Raw genomic sequence first — 23,396 nt, forward strand, 5'->3', positions numbered from 1 at the left:
TTGCCAAAATGATAAAGACAATTTTTTTCGATTTGTTCTGAAGTACAGTATATGTGCACTTTTGTCTTTTATATTGTATATACATTTTTATTTTCTGAACTACAGTGCATGTGCACTTCTGTTAGGTGTTAATATGTTTTCTACTGAACTTCAGTGCCTGTACACTTATCTCATTTTTCAATATGTTGTCTACTATTCTGTATATTCAATACTTTAATGCGAATGCACTTCTGCCATTTGTTACTAATTGTACATACATTTCATCAATTACTGATATGTTCTCAACTGCAGTGCATGTGCACTCATGTCACTTGTCAACATAATATTTTTTGCCAGTCTGTTTATTTGTTCTGAATATGCTAAAGAATTTTTTCAGTGCCTGTGCACTTTGTTATCTGTCAAATAATTTGTATATACATTTTTCTGATTTGCTACTATGTTTTGTACTCACATTTTGTCTTTGTCTGATATATTTTGTACTTAGTGCGTGTGCACAACATTTAAATATTCTGTAAGTTGTAGAATTTTGTTAATTAAAGAAAAATTTTGCCGCGCTTGGCAAGTCCAAATGACTCACCATCGCTGCCAAATTTTTGCCCCCCCAGTGGAGGGTTATGAAACACGTATGTAACATAGCAGCGATGGTGAGGCATTGTAGCATCTGTGACCAGAGAGTATGCGCTTGACCGCGCGAGTGTTGCGAGCGGTTCTCAGTCTGTCAGTCAGTCGTTGCGAGTCTGTAGCTGTGTCTAGTGGAGGGCAGTACTCTGTCAGTAATCGTCGCGAGCAGTAGCTCTGTTCAGTGGCGTGCTGTACGCTAGTAGTCGTCATGCAGAGCGGTCGGTCAGTAGTAGCAGCCCAGTGCGGTTGTGTGATGTAGGCGGTCGGCAACACTGGTCAAGATGCTGAATGAGGTATACTGTTAATTAATATAATCATTAGATAATGTAAAATTTATTTATTGTAATCAATCTGCAACAAGTCCCCCAATAATAATTTTGATTTCAAAAGCATTTTTTCAAAAATTTAATTTTTTATTGAACTAAAGATTTCGTTGCACTTCCTATTTCATTCCACTTCTTTTGAAGAAAAATTTCAGTAAAATCACAAAAAAAAAGGAATATTATTATTTGCAATGCAGTTCCTCCAAGTCGTGCGCACGAAAAAGAGCAGAAATTTGACATCCAGTTATTCTGAGGTAAGACTTTAATTCTGATTGTTTTACACAGGGCTGAAGACCGATATTTCGGTTTAATTGAATTTTCTTATCACTGAATGGACTTTAATTTTTTGTGAGGAATTTATATTTGAGTCAGATTGCGAATTTCACATTTTTGTTGCCATTGTCAGTACCTCTCATTGTGGGCGAGGTTACAATTAGAGCAATGTCCATTAGGATTTCTAAATAATATTGTCTTTATATTTAAAATTTTTGTGGGGAGGTTACACTCGGCTCCCATTTGTATTAAGTATTGTCGTTCATTTACTTTTAAATTTTTGTGGGGAGGTTACACCCCCAAATACGAGAATATTTCTTTTTGTAACCATCCCATGATTTATAGAGGGCAGTGTAGCTGCAGTAAAAGACGTGTTGGCTCTATCTTCGTATCAAGATCTTGTAAAAAAGTTGAATATGGAAATAAAATACGTAGCCTAACTAGCTAGCACAAATAACAACACGATGTGGAAAACAAAACTTACTTAACTTGCAGTAGAATTAATATAAGTATAGTCTCTTATCTCCTCGTTTAAATTGAAATCTGTATCATTAATGTAATCATCAAAACAGTCAGCGGAATTACCACACAGTTCACTTAAAATTACAAAAGTATCACAACATTCCTTATTACAATCTGCTGCTGCCTCCATTTGAATTTGTGGGTTACCATTGTTTCTCACTAGTGTATGTGGGTTCCCACAGAAACAAATCGACATGTGCCACCATATGTCATCAATAAGATGAACTCGTTACACCACCTAGCTAGATCAGGTTTACCATTGTCTTACCGTACTTGGTTTGAAAACTTCAAATTTGAAGGTTACCATTGTATTTGCCCATACCTTCATATACCGGTATTAAGAATTAAACAGTAACACGAAACTGATGGATCAGGATAAAAATCACTGTCATTTTTCCACTGCTCTGCGTTCCAAATCTGCTGTGTATCTTTCTTCAGAAGATTTAATAAGTTTGGTGGTGACAAATAATGTTCCTTAAAGAAGCAGTGGTAAAATTTAGAGAAACCAAGAAATGCCTTAAGCTTTATGTTTGCATGTTGGCGTTACAAAATTCTTGACTGCTTCTTAATCTGCAGGATCTCAGTCAATATTTAATCTTGGACAATATCAGCCTCGACAGTGGGAGTGCCAAACGTCGTGCCAAACAGACGTAATATTTTGCCGGCGCAGACAAAAGCAACAATAGTTACTCAAAAGCTTTATAAATCCTGCGATTGCACGCAGAGCGAACTGCCTTATATTATCTCCACACAATTTATTAATTGTAGTTTGCCCGAAGTCTCCACACTCAGATACAGATTCACTAACTGTCCTGGTTGTTCTATTAGACTCGCTGAAGAATAGAGAGGACTTCCAAACTGTGAACATCAATGCAGAAAATGTACAGGGCGAAACATGCCCCCGCAATGCTCCCCCTATCAGATGTATCATACCGTTTCAGTAATGAATAACTGTCTCACGAAGTATCGACTGTTCATCACTTCTCAGTGAAACTTACTACAAAATGAAAAGTGCCCGGATTTTTAAATTGTGTATTCTGAAACACTTCAGTCGATTGACTGACAACATTAACATCCATTTGCTCCCTTGTGCTCAACTGCTTTCTACAACAAGTAAAACATATATATTTATATATTTGTGTGTGTATTGTGTCTGTTCTTTTGGACATGTCTGAAAGAATAGACACCTTATTTGATCAAGATACCATGCCCAAAGAATATATAGATATCTATGTGAGGGTTGGAACTTAAATAGTGACAACTATTTATTCACAACCGATACAAAAGAGTTACACGTTTGCACCTGTTATTGTCCTTCAAAGTAGTCTCTAGCGTTGTTGTAAAACCCATTGACAGCGATGTGGAAGGCGTAGTATACCGTTAGCAGATCCTGTTCTGTTGATAGTGCGAATGGAGTTGTCTACTGCCTGTCGACTCTCTGGAACAGTTCTGAAGCGAATGCCACGAAGTCGTTCCTTCATCTTTGGAATCAAATCAAAGTCACAGGGAGTATGGTGGATGGTACAGTGCTTCCCAGCCCCATCGACCGAACAGAGCAGCCGCAGCTTGCACTGTATGCGCCCGCACATTGTCGTGCAAAATGATGGGTGGGTTGTGCAGGAAGTGTCGCCTCTTCTTTCGCAAAGCAGCTCGCAGTAATACTGTGCATTGACGATCTGCCACGGAGGAACGTAATGCATTAGGATAACACCATAACAGTCGTACACGAGAATCACCATAACTTTAGACAGCTTCATTCGCACCATCAACAGAACAGGCTGTGCTGACGGTATACTACGCCTTACACATCACTGGCAACCGGTTCTACACAATGCTGGTGATTACTTTGTAGGACAGTAACAGGTGCAAACATGTAACTCTTTTGTATCGGTTGTGAATAAATAGTTGTCACTATTTAAGTTCGAATCCTCGTATATATATATATATATATATATATATATATATATATATATATATATATATAAACTTGTGTTTGCTGCAGAATAAACTTTCTTGAGGCTAAGCAGCTTATGCCCACAAATCAGCATCGCTCGTGTGAAACTCAGGTTGCCCTTTTCTCACAAGATATACTGAGAGCTATGGATGGCCGGCCGCGGTGGCCGTGCGGTTCTAGCGCTGCAGTCCGCAACCGCGGGACTGCTACGGTCGCAGGTTCGAATCCTGCTTCGGGCATGGATGTGTGTGATGTCCTTAGGTTAGTTAGGTTTAAGTAGTTCTAAGTTCTAGGGGACTGATGACCTAAGATGTTAAGTCCCATAGTGCTCAGAGCCATTTGAAGAGCTATGGATGAAGGGCAACAGGCAGATTCCATACTTCTAGTTTTCCGGAAAGCATCTGACGTGGTGCCCCACTGCAGGCTGTTAATGAAGATACAAGCATGTGGAATAAGTTCACAGATATGTGAGTGACTCGAAGACTTCCTAATAATAGAACCCTGCATGTTGTCATCGATGGTGAGTGTTTATCAGGTACAATGATATCGTCAGGAGTGCCCCAGAGAAGTGTGACACGACTGCTGTTCTCTATATACATAAATGATTTGGTGGACAGGGTGGGCAGCAGTCTGCAGTTGTTAACTGATGCTGGTGTACAGTAAGAGGTTAAAGTTGAGTTACTGTAGGAAGACGCAGGATGATTTAGACAAAATTTCCAGTTGGTGCGATGAATGGCAGCTAGCCATAAATTAGTAAAAATGTTAGTGAATGCAGATGAGTAGAAAGAACAAACCTGTGATGTTCTGATACAGTATTAATAGTGTCTGGCTTGACACAGTCAAGTCGTTTAAATATCTCGGCGTAATGTCGCAAAGTGATACGAGGTTAAACGAGTGTGAGAAAACTATGGTAGGGAAGGCAAATGGTCGACTTCAGTGTTTTGGGAGAATGTTATGAAAGAGTGGTCCACCTGTAAAGGAGACCGCATAGAGGACGCTTCTGTGACTTATTCTTGAGTACTGCTAGAGTGTTTGGGATACATACCAGATCGGACTGAAGGAAATCATCGAAGCAATTCAGAGGAGCGCAGCTAGATTTGTTACCAATAGGTTTGAACAAAAACTTAAGTTTTATGGAGATGCTTCAAGATCTCAAATGAAAATCCCTAGATGGAAGGCAGCGTTCTTTTTGGGAGACACTATTGAGAAAATTTAGAGAAGTGGCATTTGAAGCTGACTCTTGAATGGTTCTGTTCTCACCAACATACATCGTGTGTAAGGACCACGAAGATAAGATATGAGAAATTAGGGCTCATACAGAGGTGTACATACAGTCGTTTTTCCCTCACTCTATTTGCGAGTGGAACAAGAAGGAGAATGACAAGTAGTGGTACAGGGTACCCTCTGCCACGCACCTTATAGTGGCTTGTAGAGTGTCTATGTAGATGTAGATGTAGATTTACTGGCAAAGTAGTGGAGGGGTGTTTTGGTGGTGATACAGAAATTGACAAGTATGCTGCTATGTCATTGGTCGGAACTGAAATCGCAGAAAAGACTGGTAAAAGTGCTAAAATTGATCACATCATCAATTGTGGTGCTTATTACAGTAAATCGATGGTGTCTTTTCCATCCAATCCGCCCACTGGTACGCTGTTGATTACTGCATAATGATTGACTGACGTAACTTGTGTGAGGTATCGCCAGCACTGAAACAGTGATTGCGTACACGACTGTGATATGAGGGATCCTCGAAATGGAACACTGAGCGATCTGCTACCGTGTCACTGTGAAAGATGAGTTTAAATGTAGAGGTCATCAATCGCCTTTGGACAAGTGTTTGGAAACACTCCACAGTGCTGCTAAACTCTTCCAGTTTACTTATGTTGTCACTATCTTTTATTTCAATCATCCAGTGTATGTGTTGTGGGAGCAGCAGCAACATGATTTACACCGCATAATGTCCAGTTTTCTGTGAGAGCCAATGGATCAAAATGTGTTAATGTCAGTTTAGTACATGACACAGACCTTGATGCCATGGTGGAGAAAACAAAATGTATGGCAGTGTACAATCCTGTGGTCATACACTGTTTGGACTTGTTACAGCAGAAAAGACAATGTACCAAACAGCAAAACAGGCACTCTGTCTTATGACTGATAGTCTGTGGGATTTGGTTCTCCTACAGTACAGGCAATGTACCTTTACACTCGTCTGTGCAAGCGACTTCGATCACTGGCCACCAAGTCCATTGGATCAATACCAGTAAATTTAATAGGATCATCACATATGCTCAATGCCAGCACACAGATGGTATTTGGTTTTGATATTTTGGGCGAGAGAGATGCGTTAAAATCTTATCAAGTTCTCTGTCGGATGAAGTTAGCAGAGCTTTTATAGTTTGTAGTTTTTCTCTGCTGGTTGGTACAAAATAATGATAACAGGAAGTTTGGGTGACAGGAGTAAATGCACCCTGAGGGATGCAGGTCTCCTTCAGACTGCAGAACCTGTAAGTAGTTAGGAGATGCACAGCAATGCAGTAGAAAAACCCTCGTCCTTTTTCCAATCCTTCTTTCTTTTATACTACCCCAAGTTGCAGAAGACAGCTTCGTTTTGGCGCTGGTCTTACACATCGTACACCATTGGTGAACCTACGACAAAACGTCTCCATTTCCACCAAGTGGTCAAAAAAGATGGTCCTGTCACATTAATTCAGCTCTAGCTCTCCTGCTTACAAAGCCGATGCCCTGTCCATTACACCACCAGGACACAGCAGTCAGCACAATTGTAAGAAATACCCTAGCACACCTCCCATTAGACCCAAATTCTCAACTTATATCAACACTAATGATGTACTGCCCCTGCTCATAAGCCTCATTACTCGCGGCAACTCGCCGATTCGCGTAAGAGTTAGAACTCAGTTTGCACCTGCACTGCAAGGATCATTGGGTTTCATCGCCTTAATTGCATATATGTGTAGATGCACATCAAGCTCAAACTCTTAATGGAATCAGCGAGACGCTGCGAGTAATGAGGTTAGTAGGGAGGGGCACTACATCAGTAGTGTGTGGTGTAAGTTGAGAATTTGGGACTAACAGGAGGTGTGCGATTGTGATGAGACTGTGCCTGGGCGATGTAGTGGTCAATGCATCTGCCTAGTAAGCTGGAGACCTGAATTCGAATCCCAGTCCGGTTCAATTTTTCAATTTGAAGCGACGCGGATGGGTTCCGTAGGATTTACATCATGCGAATTTGGTCGTCGAGATATTAACGTGAGTTCACTATAATGATCCTCAAATCACTAACACAGTTCTGGCTCCGAGACATGGACAATTTTACCTTCTAAAATATGACATCGCCATTTGGGAAGATATAAGCGTGAAGGCATGCAGGAGGTTTGCAACTGTCAACATATCTTCAATTACTACCACAGGTCCCATGCAAACGCAGGAGAATGTCTCCCACAGCATAATACTGCTCCCACCAGCTAGCATTTGTGGCGAGCTGCACGTTTTGAGCCGTCGTTCACCTCAATGATGGCGTTTGTGAAGATGACCATCGATTGGTTTTTAAACTACATAGTCTCTAAGTTAGCTCTCTCCTACACCAGAACGATGAATGAGGAGCATGGGGAAGTGTCTACAAAGAGACAGGATGGTAACAACAAGGAACACCACTTCCGCCTTTCTGCGGCAAAACATTAACCACTTATACCACATTCCATTCTGTAGTAGTAAATGTCACAATTCGATGCCAGAGGTGACTGAAACACTCGTACATCCTGCATGCTCATCTCCCAACATCCAAATGCAGCACCCCAGGCCAGAGGTTGCACAGCAGTAGTTGCCACCATGGACGCATGCTCAGTGAACGCGCCAGGTCTGCAGCCAGACTTGGTCCGCCAGAGAGGATTGTCCAGCTATGGAGGGTGTCCAGGATGACTGGAGTGGTAGGGATTCAGATGTCAATATGTCCAGCGCCAACACTTGTGAGTGATCAATATTATATCTCCTCAAACATTCACCTAAAAATCGGAGAATATGCTCAACACACATGATAAGGAAGGCTACCCAACACATACTGAGTATTAGTTCACTATTCACCCACCCAGACGGCCACGTGGTGAGGTCAACTGCATCTCCATACCTTGCCTGACTGGTTCAGAAAGCTCAGCAGCAGCTCGCACCTCTAGCTGGAAATGTCCAGTCATTCTGGCTACTGGCTACATTTGCCACTTGCCTGCATTCCAAGTGGTATCACCCTAAGAAACCAGCCACATATTTATCAGTGTAATTACAATTAAATATTATGATTGCAGCCCCAATCTGGTAACATTTGACAACGAGAAATGTCTGAAATACCTCCTCCTGGCAACTTTGGCTTTGGAAATATGAATTTCCCAAGTAAATCTATATCCCTTATGGCTATCGACGTGTTGAAATCACAATTTTCCACGTAAAATCTATACCTCCCTTACGACTGTACAAAGTCTCACCCACATCATTTTTTTTTTTTGTACATGTCGGAACACTTACCACAGTAACTTTACACTCCAATAAATATACATTTCTGATTATTATTTATATGTGTATAGCGTCAAAAAAAATTATGGCATGTCCACACATATACGCCAGCAAGGTGTCTTAGTTCTCCTCATTTCTAGGAAATTGTTTGATATTTAGGTCTTCCAGCTACTAAGATTCGAGAACGGACTGCAAGTATGTTAAGTAAGAGCTTCTGGAAGCAATTTTAGAGTACGTGGTCAGAAATGAGGTCATGATCACAAGAGGAGAAGTGACATAAAATTGGTAAAATTACAATAATCGACGGAAACTACCTGTAAATTGAGGTAAAATACGCCAAAATGAGAGAAAATTGAGGGGGAATGAGGAAGCACTTACATGTTTGCTTGGTGCAGGAAAATTCTTGTACATGGGTACGAATGTGTGACAGCAAGAATAATACGAGAAAAAGACTACATGATTGCACTGGGAATCATGGAGACAGTAATTTTTCGTGTTCCACGATATGACAGCTGGAATAGATTGTTTAATGTGGATGACCACCAAATTTATGTCTGATCACAAGCCCATGTTTGACCTCAAAGTTGTTGGCAACCACCTTATAGTGAAAAAACTTTACTGCTACAGAATGGAATGTGACTTGAGTAGTGTTTGGCCACAGAAAGGCGGGAGTGGTGTTCGTTGTTGTTACTATCCTAACTCATGGTAGACCCTTCCCCATCCTCCTCATTCTTCGTCCTGGTGTAGCTGAGAGAGTCAACTTAGGGATTATATAGGGCTTTAAAAACCAATAGCAATGTCAATTTATTGTTTTACCACCAGGTATTGTTCAGAGTAGAAGAGTGTTTATTGTGGTTTCCAGTGGCATGTGACAGATGCTCGCTGGACAGGAAGCCACTAGAGAGAGAGAGAAAGAGGATATGAAACTTCCTGGCAGATTACAATTGTGTGTCGGACCGAGACTCGAACTCGGGGCCTTTGCCTTTTGCGGGCAAGTGCTCTACCAACTGAGCTACCCAAGCACGACTCACGCCCCGTCTTCACAGCTTTACTTCTGCCAGTACCTCGTCTCGTACCTTTCAAACTTTACAGAAGCTCTCCTGCGAAACTTGCAGAACTAGCACTCCTGAAAGAAAGGATATTGCGGAGACATGGCTTAGCCACAGCGTGGGGGATGTTTCTAGAATGAAATTTTCACTCTACAGCGGAGTGTGCGCTGATATGAGACTTCCTGGCAGATTAAAACTGTGTGCCGGACCGAGTCTCGAACTCGGGACCTTTGCCTTTCGCGGGCAAGTGCTTGGGTAGCTTAGTTGGAAGGTCCCAAGTTCGAATCTCGGTCCGGCACACAGTTTTAATCTGCCAGGAAGTTTCATTCTAGAAAGAGCATATGTTTTGCAAGAATTTCTCAGGCTCAGTATCAAAGAGTTGCCACCAGCCGAGCTTTGTCCAGCAGGAAGTAACCAGAGGGGCGAGGGGGAGGAGGGAAGGGGACTGGAGGGAGGAGGGCTGGGGAGGTTGCCTCTTCCAACGTCCTCTGCTGGTGGTACTGTGAATTAACTCATCATCTGCACAGCAGTGCGAGCACATAGATTATCTGCTTCCATTGACCTTGTATGGAAGGTGTGTGTTTGGGAGCAAAACAAGAAGTGAATCTGGTATCAAAGGAATGCCGGCACCTGATGCTTTATTTGGGGATTAAGTAGCCGGCGGCTGGGGGTTGTTACTGACGGCATCCTGGTACTCTCACAGTAGCTGCCTGCAGCGGCGACCCCGTCCTTGCGCGGTAGTCTGTGGACTGCGTGTGTGAAGAAGTAAATGGTCAACTGGAAAGCTGTTTTCCCGACAGATATGTTCAGCGCGATCTGTAACACTGCAATTACATACAGGGTGTTACAAAAAGGTACGGCCAAACTTTCATGAAACATTCCTCACTCACAAAGAAAGAAAATATGTTATGTGGACATGTGTCCGGTAACGCTTACTTTCCATGTTAGAGCTCATTTTATTACTTCTCTTCAAATCACATTAATCTTGGAATGGAAACATACAGCAACAGAACATACCAGAGTGACTTCAAACACTTTGTTACAAGAAATGTTCAAAATGTCCTCCGTTAGCGAGGATACGTGCATCCACCCTCCGTCGCATGGAATCCCTGATGCGCTAATGCAGCCATGGAGAATGGCGTATTGTATCACAGCCGTCCACAATATGAGCACGAAGAGTCTCTACATTTGGTACTGGGGTTGCGTAGACAAGAGCTTTCAAATGCCCCCATAAATGAAAGTCAAGAGGGTTTAGGTCAGGAGAGAGTGGAGGCCATTGAACTGGTCCGCCTCTACCAATCCATCGGTCACCGAATCTGTTTTTCAGAAGCGTACGAACACTTCGACTGAAATGTGCAGGAGCTCCATCGTGCAAGAACCACATGTTGTGTCGTACTTGTAAAGGCAAATGTTCTAGCAGCACGGGTAGAGTATCCCGTATGAAATCATGATAACGTGCTCCATTGAGCGTAGGTGGAAGAACATGGGGCCCAATCAAGACATCACTAACAATGCCTGCCCAAACGTTCACAGAAAATCTGTGTTGATGACGTGATTGCACAATTGCATGCGGATTCTCGTCAGCCCACACATGTTGATTGTGAAAATTTACAATTTGATCATGTTGGAATGAAGCCTCATCCGTAAAGAGAACATTTGCACTCAAATGAGGATTGACACTTTGTTGGATGAACCATTCGCAGAAGTGTACCCGTGGAGGCCAATCAGCTGCTGATAGTGCCTGCACACGCTGTACATGCTACGGAAACAACTGGTTGTCCCGTAGCACTCTCCATACAGTGACGTGGTCAACGTTACCTTGTAAAGCAGCAACTTCTCTGACGCTGACATTAGGGTTGTTGTCAACTGCACGAAGACTGGTCTCGTCCATTGCAGGTGTCCTCGTCGTTCTAGGTCTTCCCCAGTCGCGAGTCATAAGCTGGAATGTTCCGTGCTCCCTAAGACGCCGATCAATTGCTTCGAACGTCTTCCTGTCGGGACACCTTCGTTCTGGAAATCTGTCTCGATAAAAACGTACCGCGCCACGGCTATTGCCCCGTGCTAATCCGTGCATCAAATGGGCATCTGCCAACTCCGCATTTGTAAACATTGCACTGACTGCAAAAACACGTTCGTGATGAACACTAACCTGTTGATGCTACGTACTGATGTGCTTGATGCTAGTACTGTAGAGCAATGAGTCGCATGTCAACGCAAGCACCGAAGTCAACATTACCTTCCTTCAATTGGGCCAACTGGCGGTGAATCGAGAAAGTACAATACATACTGACGAAACTAAAATGAGCTCTAACATGGAAATTAAGCGTTTCCGGACACATTTCCACATAACAACTTTTCTTTATTTGTGTGTGAGGCATGTTTCCTGAAAGTTTGGCCATACCTTTTTGTAACACCCTGTATAGTGAGCTATGTTTCCGTCGATTTCATAACGGTATTCCTTGAGTGATAAAAAAGATCGTTTTACATATTTAATCACTTCTTTTCGATGTATTTTACAGGAGTTGCATCTTCCGCAGCTAAATAAATAGAAGAGAATGGCCGGCCGGTGTGGCCGTGCGGTTAAAGGCGCTTCAGTCTGGAACCGCGTGACCGCTACGGTCGCAGGTTCGAATCCTGCCTCGGGCATGGATGTGTGTGATGTCCTTAGGTTAGTTAGGTTTAATTAGTTCTACGTTCTAGGCGACTGATGACCTCAGAAGTTAAGTCGCATAGTGCTCAGAGCCATTAGAACCATTAGAAGAGAATGATCACCTTTTGCTCTGCAAAATTAAAAACTAGTTACATGTTTGTGGTAAACCCTTTTTATTTTTCGACATAGTCTCCTTTTAGACTTATACACTTCGTCCAACGCTGATCTAATTTGTTTATCCCTTACGAGTAATAGGGATTGTCCAAGTCTGCAGAATAGCCATTAGTTGCTGCAATCACCACCTCGTTGAATAAAGTCTTTGTCCCGCCGCCAGCCATTTCTTCAAATTGGGGAACAAGAAGTAGTCTGAGGGAGCCAAGTCTGGAGAAAAGGGGGGATGTGAAACGAGTTGGAATCATGTTTCCATTAATTTTGGGACCACAACTGCTGAGGTGTGTGCTGGTGCATTGTCGTGAAGGAAAAGGACTTTTTTGCTGTTCAATCGCTGGAGTTTTTCTTGCAGCTCGGTTTTCAAACGGTCCAATAACGATGAATAATATGCACCTGTATTAGTTGTATGCTTTTCCAGATAGACGATGAGGATTATCCTTTGTGAATCCCAAAAGACACTCGCCATAACCTTTCCGGCCGAAGGAATGGTCTCCGCTGTGTTTGGTGCAGATTCTCCATTGGTAACCCGTTGTTTAAATTGTTGTTTGGTTTCAGGAGTACAGTAATGTGTCCATGTTTCATCCACAGTGACTAAACGACGCTGCAAGTCCTGTGGATTCTTCCTGAACATCTGCAAACCATCCTTGCAACACTTCACACAATTCCGTTTTTGGTCAAGCGTGAGAAATCGCGGAACCCATCTTGCGGATAGCTTGCTCATGTCCAAATTTTTATGCAAAATATTATTTACCCGTTCATTCGAGATGCCCACAGCACTAGCAATCTCACACACCTTAACTCTTCTGTCATCTATCACCATTTCATGGAATTTATCAATGATTTCTGGAGTCGTAACCTCCACACGGCATCCAGAAAGTTCAGCATCACTTGTGCCCATATGGCCACTCCGAAACTTTTGAAACCACTTCTGAACTGTTCTAATCGAACGTGCAGAGTCACCGTAATGTTTATCAAGCTTCTCTTTAGTCGCCTGATGCGTTTTGCCTTTCATAAAGTAATGTTTAATCACCACACGAAAATCCTTTTCGTTCAGTTTTTGACAATCACTCGACTTCCTTGATTCACACGAATGCCAAACACAAGAAATAGGCCAATATGGAGGAAACTTGGTGTGCGTTCTTTCCAAAGATGCTACTAACTATACATGACCTCGATACTCGCCGGTGGTGCCAACTCTTGGACTGTGCACGGACTTTTCAAACGCCCTACGTATGTTCTGCTACATGGAGATTATTTGTTCCCAAACAACGATAGAGTTTTTAAGGATAACAATGCACCTTGTCACCGGGCTGCAGTTGTTTGTGAAATGAACATCTCCTCTATAAAAATCAACAACTGTGAAACTCAGCTCGCTCTGTTCCACAGCTCAGTGGACAACGGCGCTCAGGCTGATGCCTTGTTCCTCGATTTCAGTAAGGCATTTGACACTGTCCAGCATTGCCATTTCATGAAAAAAATGCGATCTTACGTAGAATCGGAGCAGAGCTGCGATTAGATTCAAAACTTTCTTGCAGATAGAACCCAACACGTCGCTCTTAACGGAACTAAATCGACAGATGTAAAGGTCGTATCCGGAGTAGCACAGGGAAGGGTGATAAGACTGTTGCCGTTTACAGTATATATAAATAATCTAGTAGAAAGGGTAGGATTCTCTTTAGGCTAACTGCAGATGATGCAATTGTTTACACCAAAGCAGCAATGCCAGAAGATACTAAGAGTTTGTAGAACGACCTGCAGAGAACTGATGAATGGTGCAGACATTGGCAGTTGACCTTGAACTTAAATGAATGTAACATGTCGCGCATACATAGGAAAATAAATCCACTACTGTACAGCTATACTATTGATGACAAGCAGCTGGAGACAGTGTCTGCCATAAAAAATCTATGCATAACTATCCAGACCGACCTTAAAAATGGTTCAAATAGCTCTGAGCACTATGGGACTTAACATCAGAAATCATCAGTCCCATAGACTTAGAACTACTTAAACCTAAGTAACCTAAGGACGTCTCACACATACATTCCTGAGGCAGGATTAGAACCTGCGACAGTAGTAGCAGTGCGGTTGTAGACTGAAACGCCTAGAACCACTCGGCCACAACGGCCGGCGCCAGAGCGACCTTAAGTGGAATGACCACATAAAACAGATAGTGGGAAAAGCAGACACCAGACTCAGATTCACTGGACGAATCTTAAGGAAATGTAACTCATCCACGAAAGAAGTGGTTTATAAGGCGCTTGTTCGCCTGATTCCTGAGTATTGTTCATCTATCTGGTAGGACTGATAGAGGAGACAGAGAAGATGCAACGAAGAGCGGCGCGTTTCGTCACTGAATCGTTTAGCTGGTGAGAGAGCGTTACGAAGATGCTAAACAAACTCCACTGGTAGACGTTACAAGAGAGGCGTTGTGCATCACGCAGAGATTGACAACTAAAATGTCGGGACTCGTTTAACTACTTATGAAACTCTGTAACTGAAGAGTTAACAGTATCTTCAAAATAGCTCTGGTATAGAGTATTGTACACCAGTTAAAAATGTGTACATAGCTCTTAATTCTTACAAACGCTGTACAAAACACAATCTTATGTCTCACAACAACAAAACAGCAGAAATAGCCGGAAGTTGCTTTTCAAATTGTGTGTGAATTTCTAAGGGACCAAACTGCTAAGGTCACCGATCCCTAGACTTACACACTACTTAAACTAACTTAAGCTAAGAACAGCACACACATCCTTGCCCAAGGGAGGACTCTGAACCTCCGGCGGGAGGAGCCGCACAGTCCGTGACATAGCGCCTCTAAAGGCCGGTTCCCACTAGGGCTGCCGCGGGTCAAAACCGCGCGGCAGCGGCGTGGTTGCCATAGAAACGCCGTCTGCGGCGCGGCGGGCTCTGCGTCGCGGTTTGACCATGTCGAAACGCTTCCGCTGCCGCGTGCCGCGCTCCAGGTGCGTGACGCCAATCACAGAAAGCGCTGAGCGTGACGTCAGGGACGGAACCACGGGCCACACGAACTTTCGCCGAACCCCTAGCGCGGACGGGGCGGCAGCTATGAAGTACTTATCATCCGTTTCCAAGGAAACTATTCAGTAGAAAAATTTGATTCTCGATAAATGAGCGAATTTCTTTTCGTTATTCGTCGTGGTTACTTGCTGTATCGCACGAAATTTTAATGAGTGTGCTGAGGTAAAAACGCATTGCGTGGACTTTGCGTACAGTTCTTTTTGGTAATTCATTAGTGCGTATGAAATTTAGTTAACATATCGAAATTGTTTTTAAAGCTGAGACCAGAACGATAGCTATCACAGTTCTCGAGATATTGAATGATATGTCGGCGGAGGGGCTGTGCGGTGACCGCGCGCGGTCGCTCCCGACGCTACCGATACTTCGTCCAGCTCATCGTAAACCATTTGGTTGTATCAACTGCAAATTTCGTAAACGGTTCAAGATATCTAAACGTGTTTTTTTGCAAACGATAACTTGTCAAAACTCATTTTTTCGTCGTATGATAAATATCCAAAATCTATTTATCTACCGAGATATGAAAGCAACTACTGTTTTTCAGAAGGGATAGATGAATTTTTTTAAACGGCATTTAATAGCATGTGGAATGAGAAGTTAAACCAAAACTAATTTGCTGGTATGTCATAAGATGTAATTTGCTAAGTTTCTACAGCCATTGATTGTTTCCTTTGGTAAGTAAGAAACATTTTTTTCTTTATCCAGTGTACTTTATTGGTTCAAGACGCGTTTCGCCTTTTACTTTAAGGCATCATCGGTGGAATCTAGAATGATTCACTTTGTTTTGATATGTGATACTTACAGATTATAAAACAGTTCACGTCTTTTTTTACGTGAATAACTGATTACTTACAGTAAATCGAGTTTTTGGCGGACACTTGCGTTTCCCCTCACCTGGTCACATGCTGGAGGTTGAACTAAAACTTAGATTATGGAACATAAGCACATTTTCATGTTAGCTCTTTTTTCTTCTGTCACTAGCTGTAGACATTTTACCGAAAACTGATTTGAAGTTGTAACTACAGTGTGCTCACCTCATGTCAGTTCCTGTTTGGTTTGTTTATCCACATGTTGCTAACCTAAAGAATTACATGCTGAAACCTAATGTTTGTTTATTTCTGTTATCCTTATATCTGTATGTGTGTGTGGCTATCCAGTGATAATTATAGACAGTTGAAAATGAATGCAATAGTTGTCAGACAGTGGTTGAAAGATTTGGCGTTCAGCTGATTTCAGTTTTGGTTTAAATGTTTTGTGGAGGAATGCATGGAAGAGTAAATTCACTACTTACATTAATAGATAAAATAGTAGAATAGCATTTCAACAGATGATTATTATCAGAATACTATCACTCAACCCCTTTGTCCTCACTCTTTGACGCCTCATAATATGTCCTGTCAACTTACCCCTCTTGTAGTCAAAGTTGTGCCGTAATTTCCTCTTCCTTCTCTATTTAATTCCGTACTACTTCTTTAGTTACACGATCCTCATATCTAATCTTCAGCATTGTTATTGATCACCACGTTTTGAAAGCATCCATACCTCTGTAAAATAGTACCCAATCATTAGAATTTATATTCGATGTGAACAAAGTTTCTTTTTCAGAACGCTTTGCTTGCTATTCACAGTCTTCATTTTATATCCTCTCTACTTCTGCTTTCTCAATTACTGCTTCCCTTTCAAGTCACTGAAGTCTTAGAATTTCAGTTTGGTTTCCGTTCAAGTTGTAGATAATCTTGTGGCCCTGTGTGTTATCGATGACATCTTCAGAGCTTCAAAGAATGTTTTAATTAAGACTGTCAAAACCTTTCTCTAAACATGCAAATGCTATAAACACAGTTTTGCAGTTGTTCAGTGTGTCTACTTTGCTAAGTGGTAGGATCAGTATTGCCTTGCGTGTTCAGACATCTCACAGGAATCTAACATTGTGCTTATGTTAGTTTGTTCAACCCCTCCCCCTCTCCTCTCTACATATTCCTTCCACTTTCTAGCCTTCTGTTATTTGTTTAGCTCCGGCTTGCCAAATGAGTTCTTGACAGTTGTTTCTCCTTTGAGCAAAGTTTTCTTTGTTCTTTCCCATTTTCAATCCGCTATGTTTTCCAAGTGCAAAATCGAGTTGCAATTTTGGACTTCCCGTCAACGTTATGTTTAGACATTTCTATTTCCCATGGCCTACTTTATTTGCTGCGTTTTTATACTTTTCCCTCTTGTCAAATTTAATATATCACGTTTCATCTAACGATTTTTACTGTACCTTCTTCCCATTCACATACTCTGCTGCATTCACCACTTCTCTCAAATATATCCATTTGTATTCTAGCGGATTCCTTCCTCTGTTTCAGTCAGTCGTTGCATTACGCTAACTTTAAGATTATCGAAAAACTGTGGGTCTTGACTTATTAAAGTTCCATTTCCTTAATTTGCTACCATTTACTGTCTCTTTAGTTGTAAACTGCAGCTCGTAACCAATAAATTATTGTAGGTTTGCGTCTGCACCGGCAAATGTCTTATAATTTAAAATCTGGTTTCGAAAACTTTGTTTCAAGTATGTATTATTCTTTCATGATTCTTAAGCAAGTTGCTGGTGGTGATTACATTATGCTCTGTGCGAAATTGTATCAGGTGGCTTCCACTTTCATCCCTTCCCCCAAGCCTTTGTGTTCTTACTGTTTTCCTGTACCTGCTACTGTATCACATTTTAAATTTTGGTCTCGCTTAACTGTCTGAATAATCTCTTTTGTCGTACATTGTTTCAATGTGTTAGGAGATAGTGAACAACCATGAACGAGTGTCATGAAATCTGTTTATGGTGAAATGAGAAAACATGAATAATGAAATATGTGAAAGAGTACATTGTACAGAAAATGAAAAGTTGGTATGTCTTCACCAAACTTCGTCTTTCCTTCATGTAGGTGTAGGATATAGTTAATCAAACGCACCGGGCGTTTCAGTGGGTCCCGCCCTGTACCTCAGTGGTTGTCCGTCATTAACTACCGCTAGCGTCTGCCGCTTCCAGATGGGAACGCCAATTCCGCGAGCCGCCGCGACAAAGCGGAAAACGCTTGCCGCTGCCTTTGCCGCACGACGCGCTGCCGTGCTCTAGGCGGAACTGGCCTTAACCGTGCGGCCACTCCGCTTTGGTTGCTTTTACTGGCTTCTAGTATCCTAAAATCGGTCACCAGCTTGAAACATCGACCTGAAACATCTTTTGTTCATGGGTACACTATCCTCCAGGTATTACCGGCACTTATGTGAGGGAATACAAGATATGTCTAAGGTTTTTCAGATTCTTGTATTCTGTCAGTTCTCGAATTACTTTACTCTTTTCCTTCGTTATTTTGAAAGATAATTATTACAAATAAAAAGTACTTTCATTTTCTCGCTTCCTGTTTTAGCATTACTGATGAAAGAAATTTGGAAATTTGTGGGAAGGTCTTATGGGACCAAGATGCTGCGTTCATTGGTCCCTAAGCCTACACACTACTTAATCTGACTTAAACTAACCTACACTATGGACAACACTCACACCCACGCCCGAGGGAGGAATCGAACCTCCGACGGGGGGAGTCGCACGGACCATGAAAGGCGTCCTAGACCGCGTGGCATTACAGGTGATTAGGAAATGATACGGCAGTGTCGGAACGTCGTATAAACGCCATCGTCGATTTGTTAATAGACCTACTTTATGTTTTGCTTCGAAATAAATTGGTGAAACACGAATAAGTTGCCTTCACTACCTCCCACAAATATGACTTCATTTTGACGTCACGAGCAGTATCGACAATAGGGGCTAATGGGCAAAATCCTAGCAATCAAGGAAGTAAGGAGCCACTAGGATCGGGCGAGGCAGCAGGGCCAAGTACTGGTAGAAGTAACAACACCTTACTTCTAATGCATTTATTAAAACTAGCTAAAATACAATATAAAATCTGCCAAGATAATGAATATAGGGAGAATCAAACCTCACGAAACTAGTTCATCAACAGTTTAACATTGTACCACGCAACATAGTACTGCGTATGCCTTAAGGGCTGCAATCGCAAAGAAAGCCTGAAGGGCCAATTTAGCAAGAATACATATAACGTGTTCAGCCTGAAGGGCTAGTAAATTTGCAAACCAAAATTCACTTCACTTCAAAATTTAAGATATAAAAGGGCAATACCACAGACAAAGAAAATATTCAAATATAAACATATGAACAGAAGGTTTGAGCCTGAAGGGCCACCAAATAGTTAGACTTTAGTTAAAGAGCAGATTTTCCAACAGTTTAGGCAAGGCAGCGTGAAACAATAAAGAGGCCTGAAGGGCCGTGCAACTTCCAAGTAAGGGGTCTGAAGGGCCAAATTAACAAGATGAGAAAATCTTAAAAATATCAACTGGAAAATAACAAGTGCTTATTAACAACTCGACCTTAAGGGCCAGGTAATACATGAAATTAGTCAAACAAATTCTGCAATAAGTAAGTAATAGCCAGGAATTTATCAGTAAGTCGGCCTTAAGGGCCCCAGTACACTAACAAGGGAGGTTAAGTATTAAAACTGGATTTCAAAGCCTTAAGGGTTGTAGAGCTTCCAAAAGGACGGCCTGAAGGGCCAATTCATCAAGGTACCTAATAAACAGCTCAGCCTGAAGGGCTGGCCAATGGTTAAGGTTAGGCAAGTTCTCAAAAATTTATCAGTAATCGAGCCTTAAGGGCCACAGTACATTTAGAATCCACATTAAGCATTAAGAACTATCATACAGCGAAGCAATTCCCTAAAACTTAGCAACCTTAAATAAATCAATTGATACTATCCAGCTTAAAACCTAGGGACAACAATACATGCATATACTTCTAAAAGGTAAACTTGCATAAAATCTAAATTTAAAATGCAAACAATCACACACCAACATGGCCAACAAATTTACAAAGTTTAACCACAGTTGCTGAGTATGAAATACAAGCAGCTGCAAGGCTACCAATCAGTCATCGTGCCCCAATATCATGATTTACAATCTTCAGATAGTACGAAACAGAAAAATATAAGGCGAGCCCCAAAGAGGAATTAAATGATGCCCTTCAATTACAAGTCATTAAACCGCAGCGTAAAGCTGCCACATTTCACAAACTGGCGTAAAAGCCACCAGCTCAATCGACACTGTTCGTATAGGCAAACATACAAATAAAATTCTCTAACCCTCTGAAATTCTCAGTCTAAAAGGGGGCTGATAACATACGGTCTTAAAACAATCTTTAAGATAAACACATGCACCAACAACTTTCTTCTCACATACATAGAACACGTAGGCTTTGAACTGCCTACCAACTTGGTCACAAGAATCAATAGATGGCCACCAATACATCAGAACCTAATTAGACAGTCTCCTAGTGTGACATGACAAAGCAACAGCTCACATTCACAGCCTTTGATTCAACATGTTCTACTATCCTCATTGTACAGCATCGACCATGCCCGGAGTGCCTACTGCAAATTTTAACCAAGCAATTCACGCTCACGTCAACGCCTAGCCGAGGAAAACGCAGTGCAGAACTAACATTCAACCTTTTCCTTCATAGGTTCAGAACCGGCGAGCTAAACCGGTGGACGGAAAACACACAATGTCTGCGGCAGCAACATAAAGGAAGTCGCAAACACCACCCTAATACAAGGCAATAGCAAGTCAAAAGCACAATGGCAATAGCAAAATATGCTCAACTTCAGTCCCGGAGAAAAACCTGCCGCCCTCAGAGCTCAAAACATTCCCGGAGCAACCGTCCTCGGCGACTCCCACTATTCTCCGGAACAGCAACATCACAGCTCCTTATTTCAATTCTCTTCCGACAAGAACAAGCATGATAGGAGCTAACGGCTTCTCCAAGTCGGACACGCTATGTCATAGAACCTCACGGTGGAATGAGCCGGCCGACACCACACAAACCACCGCAAGTCAGACAAACAAGCACTTCCGGAGTCGATGGCGTCTTGCCACGCTTCACGACTCACAAGGAGAGGCCGCCAATTGTGAAATTCAGATTCGATTCATACTGCGCATAATAAAAGCTCATGGCCAAAGGTGTAATGTGGCAAAGCACCAAGATGCACTTCTCAGCCGTTGTCGAGAAAATCGACAGTTAAAAGAAACCGTTGCGGTAAAACTCTCTCCACGATTAATAATTGTCTACAGCGTCGTGGAAAAACTGGTGACTTCGAACATCATTATGTTTTCCGCAAACAAAGTTGTATTTCACAAATGTTATTGTCTTAATAATGTTAACCAAGTATAGTTAACGGAAGACGTAGAAACGATATTCCGAAACGAATACGTATAGCGTAAGTCAAACGTTCGAATTGGAATAGAGACCCCATGAACACAAATTTGCTGTGGCAGGTATGAAATATAAACTCCGTTACTGGCTCGTTACACTTGAATGACAGATGTTGAATGGGCCGAAACGAGCCGCCGCATAACAGCGTAGTTGCCTGCTAACTTCGAAAGAAGGTAGATGCGATCCCTAGCGCAACTTATAACATTGTCGAAAATCAGTGCGGACGGGAGAGCTTTGGTACACCCTGTTAAAAAAACGGAAAAATGGAGGCGGTACAATTGGAGAGCGATCCGCCTTCACCAACATGCATAAGCAATTCATTAATACTTTATATATATATATATATATATATATATATATATATATATATATATATATATATATATATATATATAAATGTCCATATAAATGTCCATTTCGCACATATTTCCAGTTCCAGATTGCTTGGTTTGGGGTATAAAGGGACCAGAATTACAGGGTCATCAGTCCCTTCTCCCTGACACAAGCAAAGCTCATGGAACAAAAACAGCCAACACCACACCTAAACGAAACCGAATGGAACGAACAAAAAACGGGGAAACATACACTACAAGGAAAAGTGGAAGAAGGTATTAAAACAATAGAGCATGTGGTCTGGGCTCGTTGACAACAATAATAAAAAATCATGAGCGAGCCAGTCTACAACAGATTAAAATGTCCACCCCAAAAAGACAAGGCGAGATGAACACATGCAGGGAAAAAACGACCACCAAGACAAACAAATGCAAAGAAAGTGCGACAGAGTTGAAAATAAAGTGAAAGTGTGTACTGGAATAGACAGTAGACCTGCTTCAGAGGTGCTTTTGAGATTGTGAAGAGACTGATGGAGCCAATAAAGAATACAGGTTACAACGTCACAACTCACTACGTCTACACTTCTGGGAAATAGGCGGACACACTTCAGGAAGATTACAAGTTTATCTGTCCGCGGCTCGTGGTCTTGCGTTCTCCTTCCCGCGCACGGGGTCCCGGGTTCGATTCCCGGCGGGGTCAGGGATTTTCTCTGCCTCGTGATGACTGGGTGTTGTGTGTCTTTCATCATCATTTCATCCTCATTCACTCGCAAGTCGCCGTAGTGGCGTTAAAGAACTTGTGGAGCGGCGGCCGAACCGCCCCGCGAGGGGTCTAAAAAAATGGTTCAAATGGCTCTGAGCGCTATGGGACGTAACGTCTATGGTCATCAGTCCCCTAGAACTTAGAACTACTTAAACCTAACTAACCTAAGGACATCACACAACACCCAGCCATCACGAGGCAGAGAAAATCCCTGACCCCGCCGGGAATCGAACCCGGGCGTGGGAAGCGAGAACGCTACCGCACGACCACGAGATGCGGGCGCGCGAGGGGTCTCCCGGCCACCAATGGCACACGCTCATTCATTCACAAGCTTCTCTCAGTTAGGACTTTCAAATCCTACAGAAAACACACACTGCAAGAACTTAAGACGACAGCGGGCAGAGAGGTGTATTCCTTCAAGTTTGCATTCGCAGATTCATCGACTAAGAAGCCGTACTTGCACTAAGGCAGGAGTGGATGCTGTAGAGCGACTGCCCCGGACACACACTACAAACAGGGAGCGGAGGAGGTGGTTCTCCACTCTGCTTCATATGGCTGCAGTCAACTCTCACACAAAGTTCAAGAAGGATGTGCCTCAGCCGACTGAAGGGAAATCGAAGGCCAGCGGACTACATCTGCATGAATTAAGATTGTAGCTTTTGAAACCATATGTAGAATAGCGATCCAAGGACTTGAAAGGAGTCCATTTGTTGATCATTTACGCTATAGGAGATGATATGCTTTAAGAACGTAAGTAACCAGGCAGCCGGAGCTGAGACTGCAAAAACCGACTTAACGGTTCCGAGCTGTGGTTGCCATCTGTGCGAGAGAAATTAAGAATGAGCTCTTTCGTGTGGACGGGAAAAGTGTC

At 42.4% G+C, this 23,396-nt stretch overlaps 1 non-coding gene across 1 annotated transcript; it reads right to left on the reverse strand.

Moving 5' to 3' along the window:
• Positions 1 to 9,158: 9,158 nt before the first annotated feature.
• Trnal-caa lies at positions 9,159 to 9,233 on the reverse strand. Its single transcript has one exon. It is a non-coding gene; the product is annotated as a tRNA-Leu (tRNA).
• Positions 9,234 to 23,396: the final 14,163 nt, after the last annotated feature.

Source organism: Schistocerca piceifrons, chromosome 4 (genome assembly GCF_021461385.2).
Source record: "Schistocerca piceifrons isolate TAMUIC-IGC-003096 chromosome 4, iqSchPice1.1, whole genome shotgun sequence".
Classification (NCBI taxonomy): Eukaryota; Metazoa; Arthropoda; class Insecta; order Orthoptera; family Acrididae; genus Schistocerca; species Schistocerca piceifrons.